Source organism: Podarcis gaigeae (genome assembly GCF_964106915.1).
Source record: "Podarcis gaigeae genome assembly, chromosome: 2".
NCBI classification, from domain to species: Eukaryota; Metazoa; Chordata; class Lepidosauria; order Squamata; family Lacertidae; genus Podarcis; species Podarcis gaigeae.
The window spans coordinates 87015311-87040519 of record NC_139679.1 but is presented as its reverse complement, the minus strand read 5'-3'; the positions used below and the strand labels follow the sequence as shown (position 1 = coordinate 87040519).

General features: G+C 43.3%; 1 protein-coding gene and 1 long non-coding RNA gene across 5 annotated transcripts in view; one reads left to right on the top strand and one right to left on the bottom strand.

The window, feature by feature from the left end:
- The window catches only part of LOC310838598 (clathrin heavy chain 2-like), a 47466-nt gene that overhangs the window by 3895 nt on the left and 18362 nt on the right, over nt 1–25209 (top strand). For all 4 annotated transcript variants that reach the window (XM_083726107.1, XM_083726117.1, XM_083726115.1 and 1 more), the window contains exon 2: nt 45–119. The gene's annotated coding sequence lies outside the window, so the exon portion shown is untranslated. The remainder of the gene's footprint in view (nt 1–44; nt 120–25209) is intronic.
- LOC310838599 lies at nt 15927–21740 on the bottom strand. Its single transcript, XR_014561071.1, has 2 exons — nt 19259–21740; nt 15927–16161 (listed from the first exon to the last, which is right to left on the bottom strand). It is a non-coding gene; the product is annotated as an uncharacterized lncRNA (long non-coding RNA).

Genomic DNA, 25209 nt, shown 5'->3' with positions numbered 1-25209 from the left:
TGTATGTCTATGATACTTCCACTTTGTCTACTCCTACTGAACAGGTTTGGAGTCACGGTGTATTCTTGGATCTGGCATACTCCTGGAGAAGCAGCCAGCGGTGGTAGCAGTGACAAGAGGTAGGAGTGTGTTTTACCATCTATATTTACTACGAGTAAGCAAAGACATGCTTTTGTAACCTTCACACATTAACCGTGAGAGTGTGCTCCTTTCAGGACATGTAGCTCTTATTGATATATTATTGAAAAGCAAACCTTTTGGAATATATATATATGAAGTGTGCTTCCATATTTTGATTCAGAAAAAGATGCATTTCAACTATTGCATCAGGACTTAGGGAAACAAAGGAGGGCAACCCCAGCATACGCAGTGGCGGAGCTTCATGCTCCGGCCCCGGGGGGCGGAGAGCAGGTGAAGTGGGGCTGGCGCGCATCCTGGGGGCGTGGCATCCAGTGCTGGGGGGGACAACCATGATGGCACCCCACCCGGATTGCGCTGCTGGGGGCGGTGTGCTCGCCCTGCACTCCTCTTCTTCCTCCAGTGAGCGTACATACATCTCTCCCCAACCAAATGATGTCACTGAAGACACCAACCATCAGATTGCTTTTTGCAGCAAGGGGTTGGCCTCAGGCACAGGTTTCAACATGAGCACAAATTACTTGGATATAATGTGCCAGTTGAGTGTTTTGCACAAGCAGAGGAACAAATGGCATAACAAGGAAAGCATGTTAGTGATTTGTTCAGAGGAGGGAGTACAGTGCTTTAGGCAGAGCCCTAAGGTGGGATTTCTTTGGTCTTTAAGGATATAGTTATTTACATTCACCAATAAGGCCAGCCACTCACAGGGTTTGCTAAACGAGGCTTTGTCCAAGAGCATTTTTCCAGAGACATAAATTATTTTTGATAGGCCAGCTGCCAGCATACCCACTCAGCAAATGTATGGCAACGTTACAGCACATTGTAAAAAGAGTGATGAACTTAAGGGGATGAGGAAAAGTAATCCTTACTGCAGCTGGCAAGAGTTTTACACTCTAACGGCCCTGGCAAATTGCATTTGCAGGGAGTTCAGCTTTGGCAATTTTCAAGCTCACTCACTTGGGCCTACCAGTTCTTGCTTTGGTTTATTACAGAGGTTTAAACATATGGGCCCATGACCTCCAAGTCTGTGACTCCCCGAGGTGACTTCAACAATCAAGTCCAGTTACAGTATTTCTTCCCTCGCTCTTCCCCTCCTCCCATTTCCCTTAACTTCCATTTCCTTGCTGACAGAGTTACAGAGCCATTCAGGGGCTGTGCCTGGTGTAGCAAATAGTTCAAGGCCTTGTCTGGACCCCTGCAGATGTGGAGGTCTGACATGCATCAGATCTGAGCAGTCTATACCGTATTGCCCACTTCATCAGCACTGTGATAAGAATCACACAATAGTCATGAACAACTTGTCTGTGGTGTGTTGCAGGAGCAATAAGGTTTCTCATGCCCAGTGTGTTATGAACCATACTGTTATCGTTTCTGCTGTTTAGCCCAAGCCTGGGGGGGATGAATCACAATAATGCAAGTGTGCAGAAACAGTAAATGTATATATAGACTTGTCTCCTTTTATTTATTTATTTTTAAAGGGTTTCACCTATTCTTTTGGCCAATTTTGTTTGCTTCCAACCAGATATCCACCATTCTCCTAATTTACATGTGCTCCAGTGCCTCTTGAAAGTCACCCAAATCAATGTTAACTCTTTCCAAGATCTTGGAAATTTAAGTTGTATAAGCAGGCATGAATTTGCCACTTTGTCTTGGTTAAAGTGGTACAGCCTGCTTACTTGAGGAGAGGGAGCAACACCTGGAAACAAGAGAGATGCTCCCCTTCTCAACAACAAACAAAGCTGCATACAAGGAAGAGGGAGACCCTGGGCTTTCCCCTCACTTCAGCTTCCAATAATCTCCACTGATCCCAGAGGATGCTACAACTTTTGTTTAAGACTTTGGTGACCCTTCCCTTGCTTTTCACCTCCCCTATAATTTCCATATAGTATTTATAGGCTGCTTTATAATCAGTTTCTCAGGGCAGCTCACAACAGAAGATAAAATACATATGCATACATACATCATAAAACCATGCTCAAGTCGGCTTACAACATGAACAAAATCACATAATTACAGGCATAAAAAGTAGTCATAAAGAAGAAATAAAACATCAAAAAGTGCACAGTCAAATCAATCTCCACATAAATCATAAGATCTAAAATAAAGATACAAAATGATAACATCAATAACAGAAACAACCCCACCCCACAACAAAACCCCTTAAACAATGCCCTAGCCCAAGAGGCTGTTCAGCAACCTCAGCTTTTGTAGCTGGAGTCAGTCCTCCCTGTATTCCCAGGCCAGGTGGGAAAAGGGCTGCAAGGCAGGGAGCAGGTCTTCCAAGACTCACAGCCAATATAACATTCACAATTACGTATTTTTCTCTATTTTCTTTCCCCCTTCATTTCCAAATGTTTTGCATTTATAGCACAATTATATAGTGTCTATTCAAAAGTAAGTCTCATTGAATTAAGTGAGTCCCACTGAATTACCAGATAAGTGGGTCTTTAGACTCAGTTTGTAAGATATCCTTACTCCAATTACTATATATGGGGTTACTGTATCCCTGAAAGGATGCTATGGGGTAAGTCAAGCTGAGAGGTGAGACCATCTATCAACTTTGTATCTGAATACAGGATTGTATCCACCTTTTCCACATCCAAGACCTTTCCTTTTAATGTTTGTGCCTCACTTTTCTTCCCAAAAGTAAAGTCAAAAGCTGCTAACAATAATTTTAGTGTTTGTGTGTGTGTGTCGCAAAGAGAGGGAGAAAAGCAGGGAGGAGAATGGCAATAAAATTGTACAATAACATCAATAAAAATTCAGTTCAGTTCCTAAGGGAAAACCCAACTATTCAATTAATAAACATATTACAAAGTCCATAAACATTAAATCAATAAATTCCTGCAGTGTGAATATTTCAATAAGTAACAAGGGGATAATAAAACACAAGACATACTTTAGTCAAAAATATGTACTCTCATGAGCTCCCTCAACTAATATATTGGAGCATGCCATTATGGTTATAATCCTGTACATAGTTACATGGGAGGCAGTCCCATTAAACTCATTGGGCTCACTTCTGAGTAGGCACATATAAAATGGCACTGTGCAGCAGACAAATTCATCCTACAAACAGCAGGAGCCAAAAGGAAAGAACCAGGCTGTTATAGGACCCTCTAATAAAGCCCACTGTTTATCTAAAAGGTTGACCGTTGTAGTTAAATATTTGTACAAAATAAACAGCACCAATTTCATTACTGCAATGTGCTTAATGTGGAGCTTCAGTTGAAGACAACTTGGAGGCTGCAGCTAGTGCAGAATGAAGTGGCTAGGCAGCCATGTGGAATATTGTTGTTGCCATGTTGCTGGAAGCATGAAACACCATTTCTAAAAGAACTACTGGTCTGGAGAAAATTTATCCTGATGTTTTTTCTACCATTCCTCCTCCATACAAAAAAGCCACATTTGAAAATTTTCAAAGAGGAGATAAAATATCAGTGGGTGGAGTGCAGGTGTGTGTGTGTGCGCGCGCGCGCATGTGTGTGTGTGTGCTTAGCTTACTTTCAAGGTGCCTAAATGTGCCAATAGAACATGGTAAAATCATTTTAAGAACATGAGAAGTATATGCTGAATCAGGCCAACGGCCCATCTAGTCCAGCATCCTATTTCCATAGTGGTCAGTCAGAATATACCTATGGAAAGCCCAAAAGCAGGAGCTTAGTACAACTGCACACTCTCCATTTGCAATCCCAGCAGTGGCCATCTGCAAAGCTACCTCAAAAAAAATGGCAGCCAAAGGCAAGGTCTCCTATACTTGATATTCCTTCTTTACCAAAAAGGAGGTCAGTTTCTACTTGCATATGCATCCTTGACAGAAACAAACTAGGGAGCTATGATATGCTTTGTGGACAGTTCTTGTGTTCCCTCAGCAAGGGCATATAAACTGCCATAAGGGTGAGGGAACCTCTTGCCCTCCAGATGACATTAACTTCAACTCCCATCAGCCCTAGCCAGCAGTCAGTGATGATGGTAGCTATAGCCTAGCAATCTCTGGAAAGTCACAGATTTCCCAACCCAGAACTGCTGGCTGAAAGCAAAGGATCTCTCTCTCTGCCTCTTTTCTTTGTGAATGACAAGAGTGTCTCTATATGACAGAGGCCATTGATGCTTCAGCCACCGAGCTGCCAGTTCAGTGAGTCATTCTGGAGAGATTAACATTATGGAAAGGGAAAAGGTGGGCACTTATCCACCAGGTCCATACATAGCACAGTTGTTGGTGGGCAACGAACAATTTCCCTCCAGTGAAGGCGGAAGCAATGCTGGATGGAGTTTCTGGAACTTCCATGTGCAGCCTCTGCGTGTCCCCTTGCTGAGAGAAATGACTGTAGAATGTGGCCTTTTGCTGAACACAAAGCCAGGCTGCCAGGAGAAGGATGCTGTGCCTGTGTTGTGGAAGACGCCTGTGCGTGAATTTGTTTTATGTGTGTAGATCAGTGCATGCTGACCAACACAGTCTTTGCAGTAAGGCTCTATTCTGATGGCATGAGTGTCACGACGACCGGTAGATTCTTATCTGTTGCAGCCTTCATCACCTTCACAACCATTGTAACATGCCACTTGTTATCTTTCGCCTGTTCTGCCATTAAGGACTTCTTGGATCATTCTTTGTCTACCTCCTCCCCCTTGACCTTACCACCTTCAGTGACCCTACTGGAAATACGAGACTCCCGATGGCTTCACTCACAAGGATCATAGGAACGTGCAAGCCCACTCACCACAACCCTAATCATGAACTGGCACATGGGCAGTGGATACAGACTCAGTTGTTCTGACTCAAGTAATGAGGCAGTTCAGTATCTCGGCAGCTGTATCCATGACTGAGCATTCCTATTTAAGATCCACTCTGCTCACCTCGCAAAGGGGGAAAGCCTAGAAAAGGTGCCCTAAACATAGTCTGCCTCCCTTTTTCTCTGACTGGATTACTGTGCCCAGTGGGGCCACCACCCAGTGGTCGTAAAAGACAAATGAACTTTGGAACATGGAATATACGGACTTTGTTGGATAACGCAGATAATGAGTGTCCCAAATGGAAGACTGCCATCATTGCAAGAGAGTTGCGACATTTTAACATCGATAGTGCAGCGCTTCAAGAAACTCGAAGAGCAGTAGAAGGACAACTGAAGGAAGAAAGAGGAGGCTTTTGAAAAGGTCTATCTGAACAAGAACAATGAATACATGGAGTAGGCTTTGCTATCAAAAACCATCTTGCGTAATACAAAGACTTATTGGAAAGTAAAACTCCAAGGTGGCTTTCACCATTGGAAGCTAAGGCCCGGAAAAGACTCAATATGGAGGCCAAATGGCCGAAGTATTGGGAAATTTTAGAAAAAGATGGAGATAATTGGAAATTGCAGAGTCAGGAGAAAATGAAAGACAAAGTGCGAGACTGGTTGCATTATGCTCAGATTAAAGAAGTTTTTAAACTTGACAAAAAGTTAGGATTCCAGGTGGAAAAATCGAAGTTAGAAACTGAACTACTAGAGCCTAAGACTAAGGTACTTTCTAGAATGTATAACTTGCTGTTAAAATGGAATACACAAGATGAAACGGTTAAATCGGCTATGATAAGGTGGGCACAGGATATTGGTTATAACATCATGTTTGAGGACTGGGAGAGGTTGTGGACTACTGGGCTGAATTTCACTGCATGTAATGCTTTGAGAGAAAATTTTATGAAAATGATATATAGATGGTATATGACCCCAGTCAAACTTGCAAAAATATACCACTTGTCTGACAACAAATGTTGGAAGTGTAAGGAGAATGAAGGAACATTCTTTCACCTCTGGTGGACCTGCCCTAGAGTGAAGGCTTTCTGGGAAATGATATATAATGAGCTGAAAAAGGTATTTAAGTATACCTTCCCTAAGAAACCAGAGGCCTTCCTTTTGGGTATTGTCGGCCAGAAGGTGTTAAAGAAGGACCGAACATTTTTCATGTACGCAACAACAGCAGCAAGGATACTCGTCGCTAAGCACTGGAAAACCCAAGATTTACCCACGCTGGAAGAATGGCAGATGCAACTGACAGACTATATGGAATTGGCTGAAATGACTGGCAGAATCCGAGACCTGGGAGAAGAGACGTTGGAGGAAGACTGGAAGAAATTTAAGATCTATCTACAAAAATATTGTAAACTATATGAATGTTAAGGAGGATGCTAGAATATAAACAATTGGGCACCATTGAGATAGAAGAAGTGATATATGAAGATAAGTCAAATTTAAGAAAAGACAAATTTTTGGAAAAATTTTAAGTTATATTTAATTCCTTAAGATCTGAATAAAGGATATCAAAAATTAGAGATATAATATTGGAAAATTAGATAATAAGAATCGAAATAAGGGGATAAATTTGCTGGAAAAAATTTCTTGGCTAGGAACGCAGGAGCGGGAGATGTGAGGGAGTCCAAAGAAGTTGAGAAGACTATGTTAAAAGATATGTTATATTGTATTGTTTATTGGAATTGTAACTAAATTAAAAAACTGCCAATAAATATAATTACAAAAAAAAAAAACCATCTTGCGGAGCTCTTGTCAGAAGTCCCTACCGGCATTAATGAGCAACTTTAAACCCTTCGAATAATACTCGCCAAAAACCAACAGGCTACTATTTTAAGCACTTATGCACCAACACTGGATGCCGATTCTCAGCTGGATGCCATCCTATCAGAGATGCCTAAGGCCTGGGTGATTTTAATGCAAGAGTTGAGTGAGATTTTGATCAGTGGCCTGGGACTATTGGGAAAGAAGAAACTGGCAACAACAACCAGAATGCAATCTTACTTTTGACTATATGTGCAATGCACAACCTTGCTATTACCAACACATTTTTTTTGACAAAAAAATAAATTTAAAACATCATGGAGGCATGGGAGATTTGGGAACAGCATGGCAAAGGTCTACTTGCACAAGTGAAAGCTGCATAGTTATTTAGTTGAATACTCGTGCACACACCTAACATTTTTGGCCCAGTATTACTTATGAGGGCTACTCATGGCAGCAGAGCAAGGAAACACATATACTCATCAAGAGAGAGAGGAGAAAAGGAAGCTGAAAATGTTTGTTTTGATAGAAGCAACTAATTCAAGATTCTAAAACATGGGTTTGTCCCATAATCTGTTCTAGAGACTTGTTCTGAATTCCAAGTCTACCCTGTTACATCTCCCAAGTAAGAGGGAATGTTTACCCCACCCTTGTGTTCCCTCTGCCTGGTCCCTTTTCCTTCAAATTGTTTAATTCATCATAATTAAAGACAGGCACAGAGAGTTGTTGCTCCTTTCCAACCTCTCTTCACCATACGTCTCTCTCATACATTTTCCCCCTCCCTCTGTGCACATGAAATTGATGAATGCCTCTTTAAGGTCTCATGCCTGCCACCTCGACAGAACACCCTTGTAAATCAGATAAATATCTCAAGGATCCTTATCCTGGGAAAATTGAGATAATTGCACTAAATTGAAGTGCCTCTTTTTTTTCAGCTGGAGTCTCTTGTAGTAACAGGTGCACACTGACTGCTAATTCCTGCACAGGAATTACTGTGTGTGTCTCTCTCTCCATGTCTCTCTTCCAGTAGCAGACCCAAGTCAATCCGCTGAACTGATATTTAGCCAAGATAAATTATCAATCAGGAACCTTTTTACAGCTCTATTCGAGACTCGTTGCAAAAAGGTCACCCTTGCCAAGACCACAGTTATTTCTGACATTCTCAAGCTTATAAGCATTCCTGTGCTGGGTAGAAGAGAGGCAGGATTTGTCACGACTCATGCCAGGCTCAAGCAATTCACTTGAGTTCTCACAGCTGGAATCAATTTGAACAGAAGCCAGAATGGCTATGTTCCACCTTCACTGTTAGAGGCAATATGTCTCTGAGTACCAGAATCACAGGAAGGAAGAGTGCTCTTGTGCTCAGATCCCACTTGTGGGTTTCCCTACAGGCATCTGGTTGCCTACTGTGGGAACAGGGTGCTGGACTAGATAGGCCATTGGCCTGGCCAGTAAGACTCATCTTACATTCTTAAGCACTTTCTGGAGTAACCAGCTGCAAAGGAGCATGGGGGCCCTGTACCATTAATAATGTTGAAAAGGGCTTATTAATTAGGAAAGGCAGGTTCGAACATGTCAAAATGTTCAAACCTGGACAAAAAGATAAATCTTCACAAGATGTCTGAAGCAACTGAGAGTTGTTGCTTTACATATGGCAGAGGGAAGGTCATTCCACAGTACAGCAGCAACAGAAGAAAATCTTGCCAAGTAAGGCTGAATGTACTGTGCAAGCATCAGCATTAGCTAGCAAAAATGGGCAGGGGGGTGGTGGACATGAGTAGGCTTTTACTTTTCACTATGGAGTCATCTTGCTTTCAATTCCTACCAAGGAGACAAGCAGCTTCTCACCTGCCTGTGAGCCACCTGGTTTTGCCTCATCTGGCCTGACAGCAGAGCAATTCTGCAGCCTGGCTGCAGCAAGGACAGAAAGCTTAAAGTTGGTCCACTGATCAGGGCAGGTTATTTACTCATTTTCCAAGTGAGTCATGAAAAGGAAGGGAGAGTCAGGTCACAAGTGTGCTAAAGGGGGAGAAGGTGACCTTCCAACACCCACTTCTCCCCTTACCTCTTGCACAGCCCCAGGTGGGATAGGGGTGAAAGGAAGGAAGGGAGGAAACCATCATTGCAGTAATTCTGGTATTCTGCTGAACACAAAAGCAAACGGGGAATCTGACAGGGACTGAAAGTGAATGATGGTGCAATCTGAACGGGATGATTATTTCTCTGAGAGTATTCAGGAAACACCTGGGGTCCCAAGAGAAACCAGCAGATGGGATTTTATAAATGTAAACTACACTAGGGGAAGAACTTATATGACAGGACAGCTGTCCAGATAAGCAAAGCCAGGTTCCTTGCAGCCTTTGACATATAGATGCTGAGGTGCCCACAGATCTGAACACATCAGACACAACAGCTTCTCCCCAAAACAGCATGTCTCCTCCCACCCCAAAACCACTATTTTTCTATATGCTCCTGTATACCTTACTGCCCATAGTTTAGGCATGTGGAAACACAGAGTCCTGTTGGTCTGAAACTTGTTGGTCTGAACCTGACAAGCTCATTCAGGTTCTAAGTTGCTCTTCATATTGTGAACTGTATGAATTAAGGTTTAAATCTCTCTTCAGAGCAGGATCCATTTAAATACTTCATGCAAAAAGGCTAAGCCAGCTACAGCGATCTACTGCTGCTCAGCTGCTACTTCCATCAGCAATGGGGAAACTCATCCAAGATGGTCCAAGCATGCACATTGCCTACATAGATTGCAGTGTGTATGATTGAGGTCATCTTGGTGGGTCGCTCTGGTCCCCCCATCAATGGTGCTCTTGATATGTATCCTTATGCTTGCTACTAAAATCCTTGTGAGGTAGCACCTCCAAGATAGCACACAACCATCCAAGCAGAATCATGGAGATTCAGGACTAAGGTGGTGCACTTTGAACAACCTTTGTATCACCTTGCAAAAATGATGTCAGTTTAAGATGCACCTTTTAGCACAGGCACTTGGATGAGGAGTTCAGAAAGTTCCTCCCATTTAATGTTTGTGTGTTACATAGCTGATTTGAATAGAGCTGAATGTAACCCTACTTGTGACTGCATGGTGAAGGGCAGGCTATAAATATCTATATATAAATCACATTAATGCACTGGGTGAAATGGACCTTCAGTTTGTCTCTTCTGAACCTACTGCCGTCCAGCTGATCTGTCAGGTGTAGAATATGTGCTTGCTTTGCTCTGGACATTTACCCCTCCAAACTGATACATTATTCATAGCTCCCTTCCCCCAGTCTCGGCAGGAAGTGGGACAAGGGACCCAATAAATAGTTAAGGCTGGGATCTTCCAGCCTTAACTACTGGAGAAGCATGTGGGTTTAAAGGATAGCAGCTGTTCCTGCTTCCCCAGCCCATTATGGCAACCAGACACCCACTTCAGTATGGACTCATGAGAGCAGATTCTTCATAGGTTTTCTCACATTAGCAATAACTGGACCGTGGGGGCAGGCCATAGGTGAATGGGAAGACAGGCAGAAAACTGGTCTACAGAAAAACAAACATAAAGTTAAAACATATATTTGATGGTCTGTAATGGTCTGCTAATTATTTTTCTCTCCGTTAATTTGTTATTGGTAAAAGTGAAAAGGTGTAGGAGGTAAGGGAAGCAAACTTGTGTACTGAGTGGGTAGGAAGGAGAAATGAGATCTGTTGCAGGGCAAATTTCTACTCAACCCTGAACTTAACTATGGTGATGAGTGAAGATCCTTAGCTTGAAATATCAGTGACCCACAAATAATTTATCTAGCTGCTGTCGCATTCACCAAAGTGAACTGTTAAAAGCAAGCTACGTGAGAGGCTCAGAAATTGGGAGTTTTTGCCTTCTCCTTGTGTTGGGAAGTGACCTGAAGACCAACCTGTGTAGAGCACACACACCCCTTTTGGAATTTCTTATGAGGCAATCAAGGAAGGGCATGTTGCACTTGCTCCATCCTACTCCAGAACTTTCCCTTGCTGAAACTTCACCATGAAGTAACACCAGGTGACATTTCCGCAGTTCTTGGCAAAGAGAATCAGCTTGACACTGTTTTGATTCTCCCCTTCCCCCTTTATGAAACTCCCACACGGCACTTTACAATTCAGCTTTGCTCTGAAATGCAGATCTTTGGCTGCACAGCTAAGCAGCATGGCAGGCATGAAGCACCGTCAATCAAGCCCAGTCACAACACATCACATCTTAGAATTATGATGGATTTGTGAGGAGGGGAGAAAGAGAACCACAGGAACAAGCAGAAGCACCTGAACAAGGGAACTGCAGAAGACAAATCATGTGCATGTCAAATACTCCATGTAGCAATCACCTTTTGCCTTTCAAATGAATTTTTAGAATATATGCAATAATCAGGTACTAGAAAGGCTGTTGGGAAAACTGGCTGCATACATTTTAAGCACATGACCACCCCTCAAAGAATTCTGAATTTACCACTCTCAGAACCACAGTCCCAAACATCCTTAACAAACTAGTTTCCCAGATTCTTTGAGTGTTGCGCTTTAAATGTATGGCGTGTACGCAGCCACAGACATAAACCAGAGGGCTGGATTTTAGTTTTATGTAAGAAGGAGTGCAATACAAATGGCTCTCAATGTGAATCTGTGACTGCCTCAAGGCTGTCACTTTGCAGAATGAATTCAATCACATACTAGAAATTTAAGTTTGTGTAATTAAAGTGCTGTGTCACAACAAATTCACTTTTTAAAAACGTGGACTTCTTGCAGTTAGGAAAGTGAATGGGAAATGCACTAAAAGTGTAGACTACCTATTGAGTGACAGGAAGACATATATCTTCATGCAAAAAAATCAGAATGAATGTTGATTGTCATGTAAGCTCCTCAGAAACAAATCAGAATGAAGCTCCAGGAAAGCGTGGACATTGTATAATCTCCACCTAAGTTTTCTGACTTGCTAGTCAGGATGAATGCTAAATAATCAGGTGATCCGAGAAGAGTTTACAAGTTCCAAGACAGAATATCTCAGAATTCCAGTTGCTGAGGAGTAAAAACAGGAAAAGGCCTCCTTGTGGGCTTCCCAGAGGCATCTGGTTGGCCACCATGAGGTACAGGATGCTGGACTAGATGAGTCTTTGATCTGATCCAGAAGGGCTCTTGCGATATTATTTGTAACTGTCCTCTCCATGGGCATGTTAGTCTATCTCCATTCCTTCCATCTGCTTCAGTGAAGAGAGGGAAGCAGACCAAATCCTGCTAAGCACTGGAGGAACAATTCTGAACTTCATGTATCCCAATCTCAGGTCATTTCCAGATGAACTGTTTATTAAGCATTCATCCTGATTTCTTTGCACAGATTTGAAGGGAGGTTAGACAATGTCAGCTATCTATTGAGTTTTCATTGTTTGTTTCTTTTGTCCCTCTCTTTCCAGGCAGAGGTCTGTGCTTGAACGCTCCATGTCCAAGTATTTGGGTTTTTTGCTCTGAGGTTTCCCCCTCAAAAACCCGCTCTTTAAAGCTGAATCGGAGCAAACTTCAGGTTTTCTGTAGATTGACATTTGCTCCTATTAAACCTTAAAGAGTGGGTTTTCATGAGGTATTCTCTGGGGGCGCTCAGCTATGGAGCTTTAAATCATGGACTGTGCCTAGAAAGAGTGGAGGGAAAGTGTGGATAAGACCTTAGTCTCCAGCTTAATTCATGGAAACAATTCACCCACTACCTTCACATATAATGCAACAAAGACATTGGGATAATTACCTTGAAGGTCCCTGATGTAGTTCCATCTATGAAGAGAAGCAGGTCTGGGGCTGCCAGCACTTTGGTCAGAGTTCACCAAGAAACCTCCAGTTATACCACTATGAATTCTCCAGTGAAAAGGTGGGATATAAAAATGTAATAGACATAGCATAAATACAGTGCAAATGAAGTGCAAGGAAAAATAATTAATCCCATTTGTCAAGAAACTTTATCAGGAGACCAAAATCTCATTACAATGAAATTCATTTTTATTTTTATTATAGCTGCTGCTGTGACAATTTCCCTTGTTTATGTGAGGAGTGTGCTATTAGATGTCAGGGAAAATTTCATAATCTTTGAGGAGGTAACTTGTTAGACTAAATAAAGAAGGCTGCAAGGATCAACATGATAACATTTTAGAATTATATATATTCTGGCGGAAAATAACCAGTGTGTTAAAGAGCATCTAGGTGCCAGACAAATTCATCAGTTTTCTTTTGCTTTAAAAGATAGCACTAGCAGTCCAAAAGTAGGAAGCCTCCCCAGAAGTCTGCTCACTTTTTCTAGTGGCAGCGTTGTGGCCAGGCATTGGGGTCCCTTCAGTGATCCAGCGGCGGACAGAGATTGACGCCTCCTTCGTTGCTGTCTGGGCTGCATCACCGGGTGGTCCACACCCAAGGGTGGTCCCACTATCCAATCAGCGCCAGCAGGAGGTGTGCCAGTGGTAAATTTAAACCGTGGCATGGCTGGGGAGCCCTCCTCTCTGTTTCCTCTCAGTGGCAAATATCCCCCCCCCCCCCGGGGGGTGCTTGGGAAGGTGGTGGCAGTCCACCTTCAAGCATGCTTGGAGGAAGCTGATTACTTGGATCCATTCCAGTTTGGTTTTCAGGCCTGCCATGGCTGTGAAGCCAGCTTGGTTGTTCTGATAGATGACATTTATCAGGTGGTGTAGGGTGACCCTGCTTGCTTTCCTTGATCTGTTGGCAGCTTTCACTACAGCTGACCACAGTATCATTCAGCAGCATCTTAGGGAAGTCAGGGTTGAGGACACTGAGCTTCAGTGGTTCGGCTCCTACCTCCAGAACTGCTTACAGAAGGGATGCTGTTGTTCAACACTATGTGAGATGTCCTGTGATGTTCCTCAGGGTTCCATCTTGTCTCCCGTGCTATTTAACATCTATATGAAGACACTGGGAGCTGTCATCAGATTTGGGCTGAAGAGTCATCAATATGCTGATGACACCCAGACCTGTCTCTCTGCTCCATCTTAATCAGGAGAGGCGGTTGAGATGTTAGACCAGTGCTTGACAGTGATGGGCTGGATGTGGGCCAATAAACTGAAGCTGAATCCTGAAAAGTCAGAGGTGTGATGTGTACCAGGTTCCCACGCCCAGGAGGCAGGAAGATGACCTGTAATGGACAGGGTCACGCTCCTCTGGTAGGGGCAGGTCAACTGCTCCAGGATGTGCTTGAATTAATCACTTTCACTCAGGTGGCCTCAGTTGCTATGAGTTTCCCACCCTCAGCTGCCTTATCAAGTTTCAGTGAGAATTGTTGAGATAATGATGTAAAGCACATTGAATACTTGAAATGCACTGTATTAATGTCACCAAGCATTATGTTTTCACTTCAGGAAGCAAAATGAAGATTTGTGTTTTTGCCAAGGAGCTTATAACAAGGGTGATGTTTCAGACAGAGATTTCAGACATATCACCTGATAATTTTTAAATAGTAGAAATTTAAATATACAAAGACAGTAATGCCAGCCATTATTACTATTTGCCCTTACATATATCTTTTATTCCTGAAATTTCAAATGTTTTACAATGAAGTTTCTTCAATCATTTTGGGGAAGTATAATGATCTGAGGAGGCCACAGCTAAATTTACTTACTAGGTATCATTTATATCCTACCTTTCTACTGCCAGGAAATTTAAGAGTATGGGGTTCCTGGGAAGGTTTCCATCCAGACATTGGCTAGCCTCAACTCTACTTAGTTTCAACAGTGTTGCTAGATCATGCGCCTTCAAAACACAGGGGTGCATCAAATGTTAGGGATACGTCTGTTGATACAGCCTATCACCAAAAGTAACGGTCTCACTCTATTCTGGTCAGAGCACACCAAGAGTACTGTGTCTAGTTCTGCACACCACAATTTATGAAGGATATTGACAGGCTGGAACATGTGCAGAGGAGGGCAACTAAAAGGAGCAAGGGTCTGGAAACCAAGACTTATGAGGAACGGTTCAGGGAGTTGGGTATGTTTAGCCTGGATAAGAGGAGACTGAGCAGAGATATGATAGCCATCTTCAAATATCTAAAGGGCTGTCACATGGAAGATGGAACAAGCTTGTGTTTTCCTGCTCCAGAGGGTAGGATGTGAACCAATGGCTTTAAGTTACAAGAAAGGACATTCCGACTAAACATCAGGTAAAAACTTTCTGACAGTAAGAGCTGTTTGACAGTGAAACAGACTCCCTCGGAAGGTGGTGGGCTCTCCTTCCTTGGAGGTTTTTAAGCAGAAGTTGGATGGCCATCCGTCTTGGATGCTTTAGTTGAGATTCCTGCATTGCAGGGGGTTGGATTAGATGATCCTTGGGGGGGGGGGTGTCCCATCCGGCCCTCTCGTCAGTTCATACCCCAGCCTGCTGCTACTGGGCCAGCTTTATGTGTGAGTGTTTTTGCCTGACTGGAATGTGCCCCTAAACTCTAATAATGCCTCTTGCTTTTCTGAGTGGAGGACAGAGGGGTGTAGAAACTAGCCTACTGCACAAAGGTAACATTTATTAATTGCTCACCCACTTTCCCCCTGCCCAGCAATGGCATGTGGCCTCCCCTTAAAAAGGTTGTCAAGAAGGAAATGTGATCCTTGGTTTGAAAAAGGTTCCCCACCCACTCTAATTGATACTTTTAAGTAGTAGTTTTATTGGCCTGGCTGATGCGCTAGAGTAAGGGTGAGAATAATGGGTGTGCCATACAAAATCCATTGAAATAACTGCACCAGCAGAAGCTTGTTGTGCAACAGAAAGGGTTGGGGCACAACCAAGCGCAAGAACCATGCTGGCTTCCTTCACCTTCCCTTGCAAAATCATTCAGCCAGCACAACTAATACCCTGCTAAGGGACATAAACTTATTGCAACATTGAATTATTCTATTGTGAACTAGACTGAAATGAAGATGCAGGAAGCTGCCCTATAGCGGGGGGAGGGTTGACTTCTTTATCCATGTAGCCCACCATTGCCTACATTGGCTGGCAGGGACTCCGTCTGGCAGAAAAAACATTTCCCATCACCTGCTACCTGATCCTTTTCACTTGGAAGTAAACCTGGGGGCCTTGTGCGTGCCAGGGTCCCCCTCCTTCAAAAAAAGTGGCATACAAATATTGCAAATAAATAGTGAGTGAAAGAGATGGACAGAATCAGGCAGGGGAAGGAAAAGAGACCAGGAACAGAAAAAGCCAACATCCTTCTGGCCTAAACCTGGAAGAACATCAGTCCAATTGCACATGTTCAAGAACCCAGGGCCTGGCTTGGCGGGTTAATGTGACAATCCATTTCTGACAGTGTGTCAATACAAAGCAATTTAAGAGTGCATGAAAAATCGACCCAAGGTAACAGGCAATTTCTCTGCTCTGCTGGTTTAGATGGAAGTGGGGTCCAATGAGGCTGGAGTATCTCAGCAAGCTCACTTCAGTCAGCAATGCCCAGCATCTCCCATCTCAGACTGTCACAAAAAGGGGGCGCCTGGTAGGGAAAAGGGATAAGAAAGTCAGTTCCCATAGACAGAAACAGGCAAAATGGGCAAGAGATCCTTGTGGTCTCTCTAACGAATCATGTTGAAATAGCTGCAGCGCACACATTCCCCCTGAAACAAAACAGAATAGCAAAAAGAAAAGGTAGTCAGCTTTTCAGAGGGTGCAAGAAAAAGGACTGCCCACTTATAAAGATACTCATGTACTGTATTCCTGTAGAAGTTGCTGGTCTAGACAAGGCTCTCTGCACTGCAAGAAGGTGAAACCAGAGCTGCATATCATGCAGGGATATTGTGGGTAGCTTCCTCTGTGGGCAGCTTTACAATAAAATAATTGACATGATAACGAGACATCACTTAAAATCAATAGGTGGAAAATCATTATTCTACTTACTCCTAAGACTAACAACAAACAGCACAGTATTTTGATTGTAAAAATCCATTCTGTTTAACTAAGTATGAAGGCCTGAAATAGAGTGCACAGGAGAACCAGATCTGGTGCTTGCAGCTGGCCAGGTTGAGTCCTAGCCAAGGGCCCCAGGGACTGAAGAGGCCCCTCACTGGCCTGTCACCACAGGCCTCCTTTCTTGGACAGCCATTTTAGTGGTAGCTAGGCAGCAGTGGCACTTTTGAATAGAAGCCAAGCTAAAATGCTTCCCAAGCCTCTGCTAGAGATGGTGGGGAATAGTGTTACCACGGTTAATGGTAGTGGGGGGGGGGCGGGGATACTATGTGGCCACATTAGAGAGGGGGCCCATTCGTGTCACTATGCCAAAGACCCTCTGAAGTCTGTTGGAACAGTTTCCAAAGTGATAGCCACGTTAGTCAACTGCAGCAAAACCACAATACCTCAGGTTACATACGCTTCAGGTTACATACCCTTCAGGTTACAGACTCTGCTAACCCAGAAATAGTACCTCGAGTTAATAACTTTGCTTCAGGATGAGAACAGAAATCGTGCGGCAGCAGCAGGAGGCCCCATTAGCTAAAGTGGTGCTTCAGGTTAAGAACAGTTTCAGGTTAAGAACGGACCTCCGGAACGAATTAAGTACTTAACCTGAGGTACCACTGTACTCTTGTGGCACCTTAGAGACTAACTAACCTGACATAAGGTTTCATGGACCACTGGTTAGCTCTTATTAACCTCCTAAAAATGTCAACCAAGTGAGCCTTGGAGATCTCCCAGTTACTGGTGCCACGCTTATACACAAAAAGGTCCATTCCTGGGAGAGACCAACCTCACTGTAATGCAGGTGGTGGTGGCCACTTACTCCAGATGAAGTCATATATCTGGGAGGAAGCAGTCTCCATGCCATTCCAGCTCCTGACCACCAACAGTTTCAAAACTATTAGCTGGTGATAGATCCCTGGAAATTCCTACCTTTATCCCAGGGACAGGTGTAAATTTCTCCATCACTTTTGGGAAATATAGCTTGAGGAAACCTCTAGCTCGTGAGCACTTACAGAGGACGACTGAAGTAAAATTCATTTTTATATCTCAATCACTCATCAGGCAAGGTGGCTACCAAACCCCAAACCAAAGGAGGCCACATGCTGAATGATGGGGGCTCCCTCTTGCTATAGAGCAAGTAATTATTTGTGGGTTAATCCTTGATTCACTTGTTCTAGCAAGAAGTAGCGGGGGAAAAGATGTATATTATAGAAATGAGGTTCAAGTTAAAGCAATAACAGTTTCCGTTTTCAACTACTTTTCATGATCTGCCCTCGGGAGATTGTGCCTAAATGAGATTGAGCTGCAGTAAGAATGCTCATAATCCTTTTGGAATGAAGGAAGGAGCTAACTCATCCACATGACACCAAGTTCATAATGGCAGAGGATCCCTTATATAGAATGCAGAGTAAGGCTTACTCACTTCAGTGTTGTTCTGTCCATTCACAAGCAGGCTGGCTTGAAGGAAGGAAGAAAAAAAATCTTCAAAATACTTTCACACATCATAAATTTTAGTCCATGTGCCTGCTGTATAGCCTGTGGAATTAGCTGCTACTCAGGAAAAGCAGGGACCAGCGGTATTTATTACACACACTTCCCTCCTCCCCAAAGCTGTTGCCCACTCATTTGCAATCAGTCAAAAATTAAATGCCACCATTATTATTATAGTTATTAGATTACCCGCCCTTCACAGCAATATAAAATACAGCATTAAAAACTATTTATCACATGCATTGTTTTATTTCAAAAGTTTATACTCCACTTTTCAGTCAGGGAAATAATACCTAAACCCTGCCAGAACTTACATACATACAAACCCAGCAGCCATTCATCCTCTGGAAGATGGATGGGGCTGGAGCATACCTCTCTTCGGTTCTGTAGCTCCAATTGTGCTGGAGCCGAGGGTACTTTCCAGCAAGGAGCATGGAGAAAGCAAGCTCTCAACAGCTGCTCCTTGTTTCTGGGCAACAGATGGAACTAGGACCAGGTTGCTCCACCAAGCCTTGCCATGAGGTACTTCTTGGCCAAGGTGGTGGTGGTGGGGTTGGCATGGAAGGATCAATGTTTGCTGTTGGATGATGTCTCAAATATTCTAAATAGCCTAAACAGTATTTTGTTTATATGTCAATAGTTGGCTTTTATGTTTTTAATATGATGGCTCCTGAAGAAGAAAGTTCCATTCCAAAACACATTGCACTAAACATTAGTAATTGCTACTTTTGAGAACTAGTTTCTCATTTTTTTACTTTTTTTTTTTTTGGAGACAGAGGGTACAATCTGCCAGGAACCTGTAGTTCCCTGGCCAGTGGCCCAAGTCACTGGGCAATTTTTAATGTTGGCACACTACTTCACCAGTGCAGTTGTCTCACATTTTGTGCCCACTGAGCTTTAATGGTTGGTGGGGTTGTGAGGTTCAGGGCACATATCTGCATTTATGGTGGCAAAGTGAGGTTATACCTTTGGGCTGGATGAGTTCAAAGAATCGGGAGTCAATCTATAACACACTGGTTGGGATAGTGGATGATGCTACTCAATGTATTAGTCATAAAGAACTGCTAGCATTTGAGCTTGGAGATCACTAGGTGTTGGTGTACTACAGAAAGGTTGTCACTCGGGTTCTGGTTTGGCAGAAAACTGACTTGTCAACTCAGTGCAGTAAAAGGGAAAACAAATCTGTTGGTCTTTATATGCAACTCGGCAGTCATTTGTATCCTCTATGTGTCACAAAGATTAAATCAGAGGAACCCTCCCCCCCCCCCCAAGCACACATGGGGGTAAAATAGAGACAATTGTTGGACTAATGCAATGGTACCATAATCTATTCAGTACAATAAGCCTTCAACTTATGAGGGGGTTGTGTTCCGGGAATTGCACCTAAAGCCAAAAATGCATGTAGTCAAAACACACTGGGCACAATGGTGGGTGGGATTGCCAAAGTATACCCCCCCACACACACAGATGCCCACCCCCCTTTTTTGGCCAAGTGCATAAAGCTGAATGTGCACAAGTTAAATGTGTGTAAGTTGTGGACTTACTGTACTACTGTATTCCTTTAAGTCTGTGGTCATACTTTGTATCGGTGGAGAGGAAGAGTTTTTATGTGACAAATGGCATGTTTTGTTGGTCGTGTTTATTTAGAAAACAATAAAAGTATTTAAATATATATATTTAGTGCCGATAATCCCCAGACCAGACCAATTTGCCACTTAAACCAAAAGATGATGCTTTAAAAACCCATCACCGTCAAAATGACTTTCATTTGATAGCTAAATAGAACATCCCACCGTCAGGGGCAGTGTAGTTTTTGAATGACAGGTTCCGCAGGTTGACAATAGAGGGAGCTCTGCTGCCTTCATGGCCTGCTTGCGCATCTCGGGGAAGCTCCTTGCCGTGCTACTTTTATTGCTTTGGTGCTTCTTTGTCTTTATTTGCTCTCTACTGACCACTGCTGCAGCTTGTTTTAGTAATTCATTTATATTTTTAGCGTTTTAATTGCTTCGTTTTTATTGCTACATAGTTCCTTTTTATGGATATGCGCTGCTTTGGATATGCTGACTGAAAAGTGACTCATAAAACCCATTTAAATTAAAAGAGACGGTTTTGGGAACTGGTTGCCAGACTGAATGGGCCGTTGGTCTGAACCAGCTGGGCTTTCCTTCTGTTATTAGCTCAGCAGTTTAGAGATGGCTGGTAGGACAGCTTCTCCAGATGTGCCGGCTGTGGGCAATGAGAGTTCTAACCCAAAACATCTGGAGGGCATCAGGCTGAAGAAAGCTAGCCACTAGGAAAAAGGCAGCTTACATAGCCCACTGCTCAAGAAGAGCAAAGAGCAGCAACAACCCAGCATGACTCAGGGCAGGCAAGCATTAGGTAACAGAGGAAAACGCTTCAGTCAAGGGGAGGGATCTCCCTTTTAAGTTTCCCACAAGCAGCACTTAGTATTACAACTAGAAATACCTCCAGCATTCTGTTGCTTAATGTGTGTATGTGGGGGGGGGGTGTTGTTGTTTTTGTATTCAGTTTGAAGAGTGAGTTTGTGAAGCAAACAAAATTAGCAATGCAGGCGACAGTACCCAGAACAGTTGGTTTTCACATTTCCAGCCATGAACAAAGAAGAGGATGAGCGCTCACCACCTTGGTACCCCAAACACAGACAAAAGAGAGGACATCAGAGCAGGAATACCAATGAGGAACATCTTAATTCCTCCCTACATACCAGACGGCATTAAGAATCTCCTCACACAGCTCACTTTGTGGTGGTCCTCCTTATCACTTACTGGAGATGAATCTATACATTTCTGAGCAGCCGTCCAGATGCTAGGCAATTGGTTAAAGAGAAGGGGGGATTGCGGAGGCTCTGAAAAAACACTGTTATAAGAAAGCATGCGTGATAATGCTGTGGTTCTGCCCCCTGGAGAGGGAAGGCTGAAATATTACTCCACTAGCCATCTGTTATGGACTTGTCCATACATATTTTGGGGCACTGGAAAAGAAGCTGATATATATGTGTGAGAGAGAGCAGAGAAATAGTTAAACAGCTCCACCCAGGGTGGCTCTGGGAGCCTGAGCCCCAGGTCTTTTGTACTGAGTCCTGCTCTCCTCCCCCTCCTCCCTCCCTTTAAAAAGCTTTAAAAAACAGACCTCAGCCACTTACCATCACAATTTGCTTTCCAGTTGTGGCTAGAGATGGTGTTAATCTGTGGTTGTTGAACATCATGTGTGAACGGTGTTGATTTGTGACAAGGGCATGTAAGTATATAAAAGTGTGCCTGCATGAGAAAGTCGTGTCAGATGCTGAACAAGAGTTATTTGAGTATTCGTATGTACATAAGCAGCAGCTCTTGGCAACTGATTGAGTCCTCTGCCCAATCTACCTGCAGCATACAGAAAATCCTGTTGGTGCCATGTTGCTCAGAGTAAGCCCTGACAGCAAGAGGCAGAGTTTGCTTTCCCCTCCTCTGGAAGCCAGCCTTACTTTGCATCTATACATATAAATTAGCATATGCAAATATGAGCCTGTGCTCAGAGTCCTTGACTCACGCAGCACTCTCTTCTCTGATTCTAATCAACCCCCACCTGAAGTGGCTTTTCTCCTCTAAAAATGTCAACCGAGTTGCATCAAATGTTCACTTAGCATCTTACCCTTCTAAGAACAAAAGGGTTTTAACAACTAATCATTCCTTAACCCTCACGATCTTCCCCCTAAGAATCGACTCCCAAGAGAAAGAATCCTATTGCAGATTAGATTTGCCATTAAAAACACACTGTTTGGATGTTGGGAAGGAGCACCTAAGACAACACAGATCCTGCTTGTTTTGCCTCAGTATCCTCAAAAGAAAGACATCCACAACCTCACTGCGTCTCTGGAAAGCAAGCCCAATGTTTGCAGAGTACTTTCAAACAGACCCTCTTACAAGCCATGCTGTCAAGCCATTTCAGCCATATTAAATCCCTGTGCGGAGTTGGTGGTGCAGGGTGCAGATTGAGCATCAATGTGTCTTTGAGGACTGCATCTCCTTTGGATACAGCCAAGCATCTGCGCTAAGAACGGGATCTAGGGGCTGATCTCAGCTCCAGCTGCTTCCAGCCTCTGTAGCCAGCACCCACTTATTAAATTAGAATGTTTGATTTTGAGCTGCAAGTTGGTGGAGGATGCAAAAAGAGAAGAGAAGAAATAGGCTTTGGTTAGCAGCTCATACACAGACAAAACAATTTAAACAACTGAAAGTGTTTTACTAGCATATAAGCCTTTCAAAGCCACAGCTGCCTGGTTCCTAGCCACAGGCTGGATTAGCTAACAGGTTTACTATCAACACCAGTATGAAAAACTGTGAAGCTGGAGGACATTGCAGTCTTTTAATCCCCTCCCCCAAATGTGACAGGTTAAACCTATACGGCCTTACTTCACTCACACTTTGATCTTTTGTGGTTTATAAAAGGGCAAGAGGGTGGAATCCACTCCAGCCTTCCTCAACCTGGTGCCTCCGAGAGGTACAACTTCCATCAGCCAGAGCCTGGGCACCAGGTAGCGGAAAGCTGGGTTAACGTGTCAGAGGCTGTTCACCTAGAAAATAAATCTGCTCATGTTTTCCTTCAGGGTATCCCAGGAGGCCCAAAGAATAGCAGCTGTTGACAATGTGGCAGCTACATAAATGGCAGCTATGGAACAGGCACATTGACAACAAGCAACTCTATAAACACTTGCTGGAGGAGTTGTGAGGTAGACTCAAGAACACATGGGCCACAGGAAAAGATGGGTAACTGTTGTGCACACCCTAGTCTCCCACCTGTGAGACACTTCAGGGATGTCCACACCTATCAGTGTTTGGTTTCCTTGAAATGAAGGCCAATGGAGGTTGTGATGTCTTAGGCTATATTTACACATATATGCAACCTGAGCATGGGATGTAGGGCAGGGCCGGATTTAGGTTTGATGAGGCCCTAAGCTACTGAAGGTAATGGGGCCCTTTATATGTGATATTTTAGGGAGCAAGCTAGCAGGTGGGGCCCATTACTTACATCATAGGAACCTACACAACATAAAACAGTTGTTATATGTAGGTTTTATTTTATTTTCCCTTTAATTTTTGGGGGGCTCCCCAAGAGAGTGGGACCCTAAGCTATAGCTTGTTTAGCTTATATGTAAATCCGGCACTGATAGAGGAGCTCTCACACACACAACCCCACTTGTCCTACTGCTCTCCAACGTAGGATGACATGGCATCCAGCCAGGTGAGGTGGGGAAAGGCCCATCCATTTGACTTGGCAACAGGACTCATTCTTTAAGAAGCAGATGATGCATTCTTAGCTGAGTAGCTAAGGCCATAAGAACTGTTTTGATTGATTCAGCAGGTTTCCTCTTAGGGATTCTAACCTTACAGACACAGGATCAGAGCCATGCATATAATCCAGATTGGCTCCCCAATCCACTATCATTTGGGGATCTGAGGAAACAGAAGAGGGGAGCAAAAGGTAGGTACCATTGTGTAGGTTTTTAATCATTTATATTTTTAAAAAATCCAAGAAGAGAAAAAACACTTAACGTTTTGGAAGCTCCTGGATGTGAGAAAGGGCACAAATCCTGTGACGTCATGGCATAATTATTTCCACACCCAACCATACCCTGTTCTGCGTGACATTTATGAAATTGGAGTCAGTATGGCTAGAATCAGTCCAACCAATGCTTCAATATGTACTATATATGTTACTCCAAAAAAACTTTTCATTATTACCAACACAGGAGTGGGCAAACTGCATTAACTAACTATCCTGAGATAGGTGGCAACTTTCTGTACTCTGCAGTTTGGAGTTACAGCACACACCGGGAAGCGCAGAATGTCCAAGGAAAAACTAGGCACTTCTCTGAGAACACCACTATGCTTCTTAGTGGAGGCAGCACCACAGCCTCCAGCACCCACACCGGTACTAGCACCAGTAAATTAGCTTTCTGAATCAAAGTGGGGAATGACATCCCCTGCATCTGGTTCATGCAGTCAGAAACACCACACTCCATTCCAGAAACAGAGTATAGTCTTCCTCACATATCCCTAGGAGGCAGCCATACCAGTGGTTTTGTCCTGGTTTTTCTGATGCTGTTCACTGGTGATGTCCACAGCCAAGTCTTACAAGAAGTACCTTTTTAAAAGTGTTCCTCACCTTCAAACTTTCTCTCTAATGTCCTGCATATAACCAACAGGAACAACAAGCTAGGGGCACTTCAATACATTTGACCAGATTCTTGCATTTCAGATAACAAGCTGGTATGTGCCTAACGATAGGCAAGCCAAAAAGAGATAGCTCTAGGCCAGCATACCATAACCTTTATGAGTGGATTCACGGTCTGGGAAAGGTTCTGATTCACAATGCAAATCAGTGTGCCAGAAACAACCCCATAAATTTGCTTGCAAGGGAAGTTTCTGGTGAGCTGTGCCAAACAGCCAGCAGAATATTTGATAAGTAAGAATCCCTTCCACTCTGCTTAACCTATTCCCAAGTACACCTTGTGTTGCTCTTTGCAATCTCAGGGCAGAAACCTCAAGGTTCTGCTTCTCCTGGTTCGCATATCACCTGGTACAAACACAGCCTTACTGAGTACCAACCACACCACACTCAAGCCCCCTTGGTTCTCAAATTCGGCATTGGTCCTCCAAACATTCCTGAATAAAGTAGAAGGACAGCTGTTAAAAGTAATTATGTGTACATCACTACAGTATTGGAACACTAGTTTTGAACTGGATGGACCTGATCCAAAATCCTGGAATTCACACCTCTCATCTGCATCCCAACAGCACAGATTTGGTGCTACTTGAAACACATATGGCTTCTCAATTCACACCAAAGCTGGTTGAGGGAGTAGGAAAAAATTGTATTTAACAAATTGAACGCTAAAGATTTTAAGAAAACGTCAACATTTTGACAAAGTATCAAAGTGTTTCATTTGCCACCAAAAATTTCAGGCATCTATTTTTGACAATTTTTTATCAAAACATTAGTCATCTTGTGTCTATTAGCTATATGAAGTCCCCACATCTGCACATAACTAATGGCAGAACTGCATGTTAGACTAAAAGCACAATACCGCACCCACCCA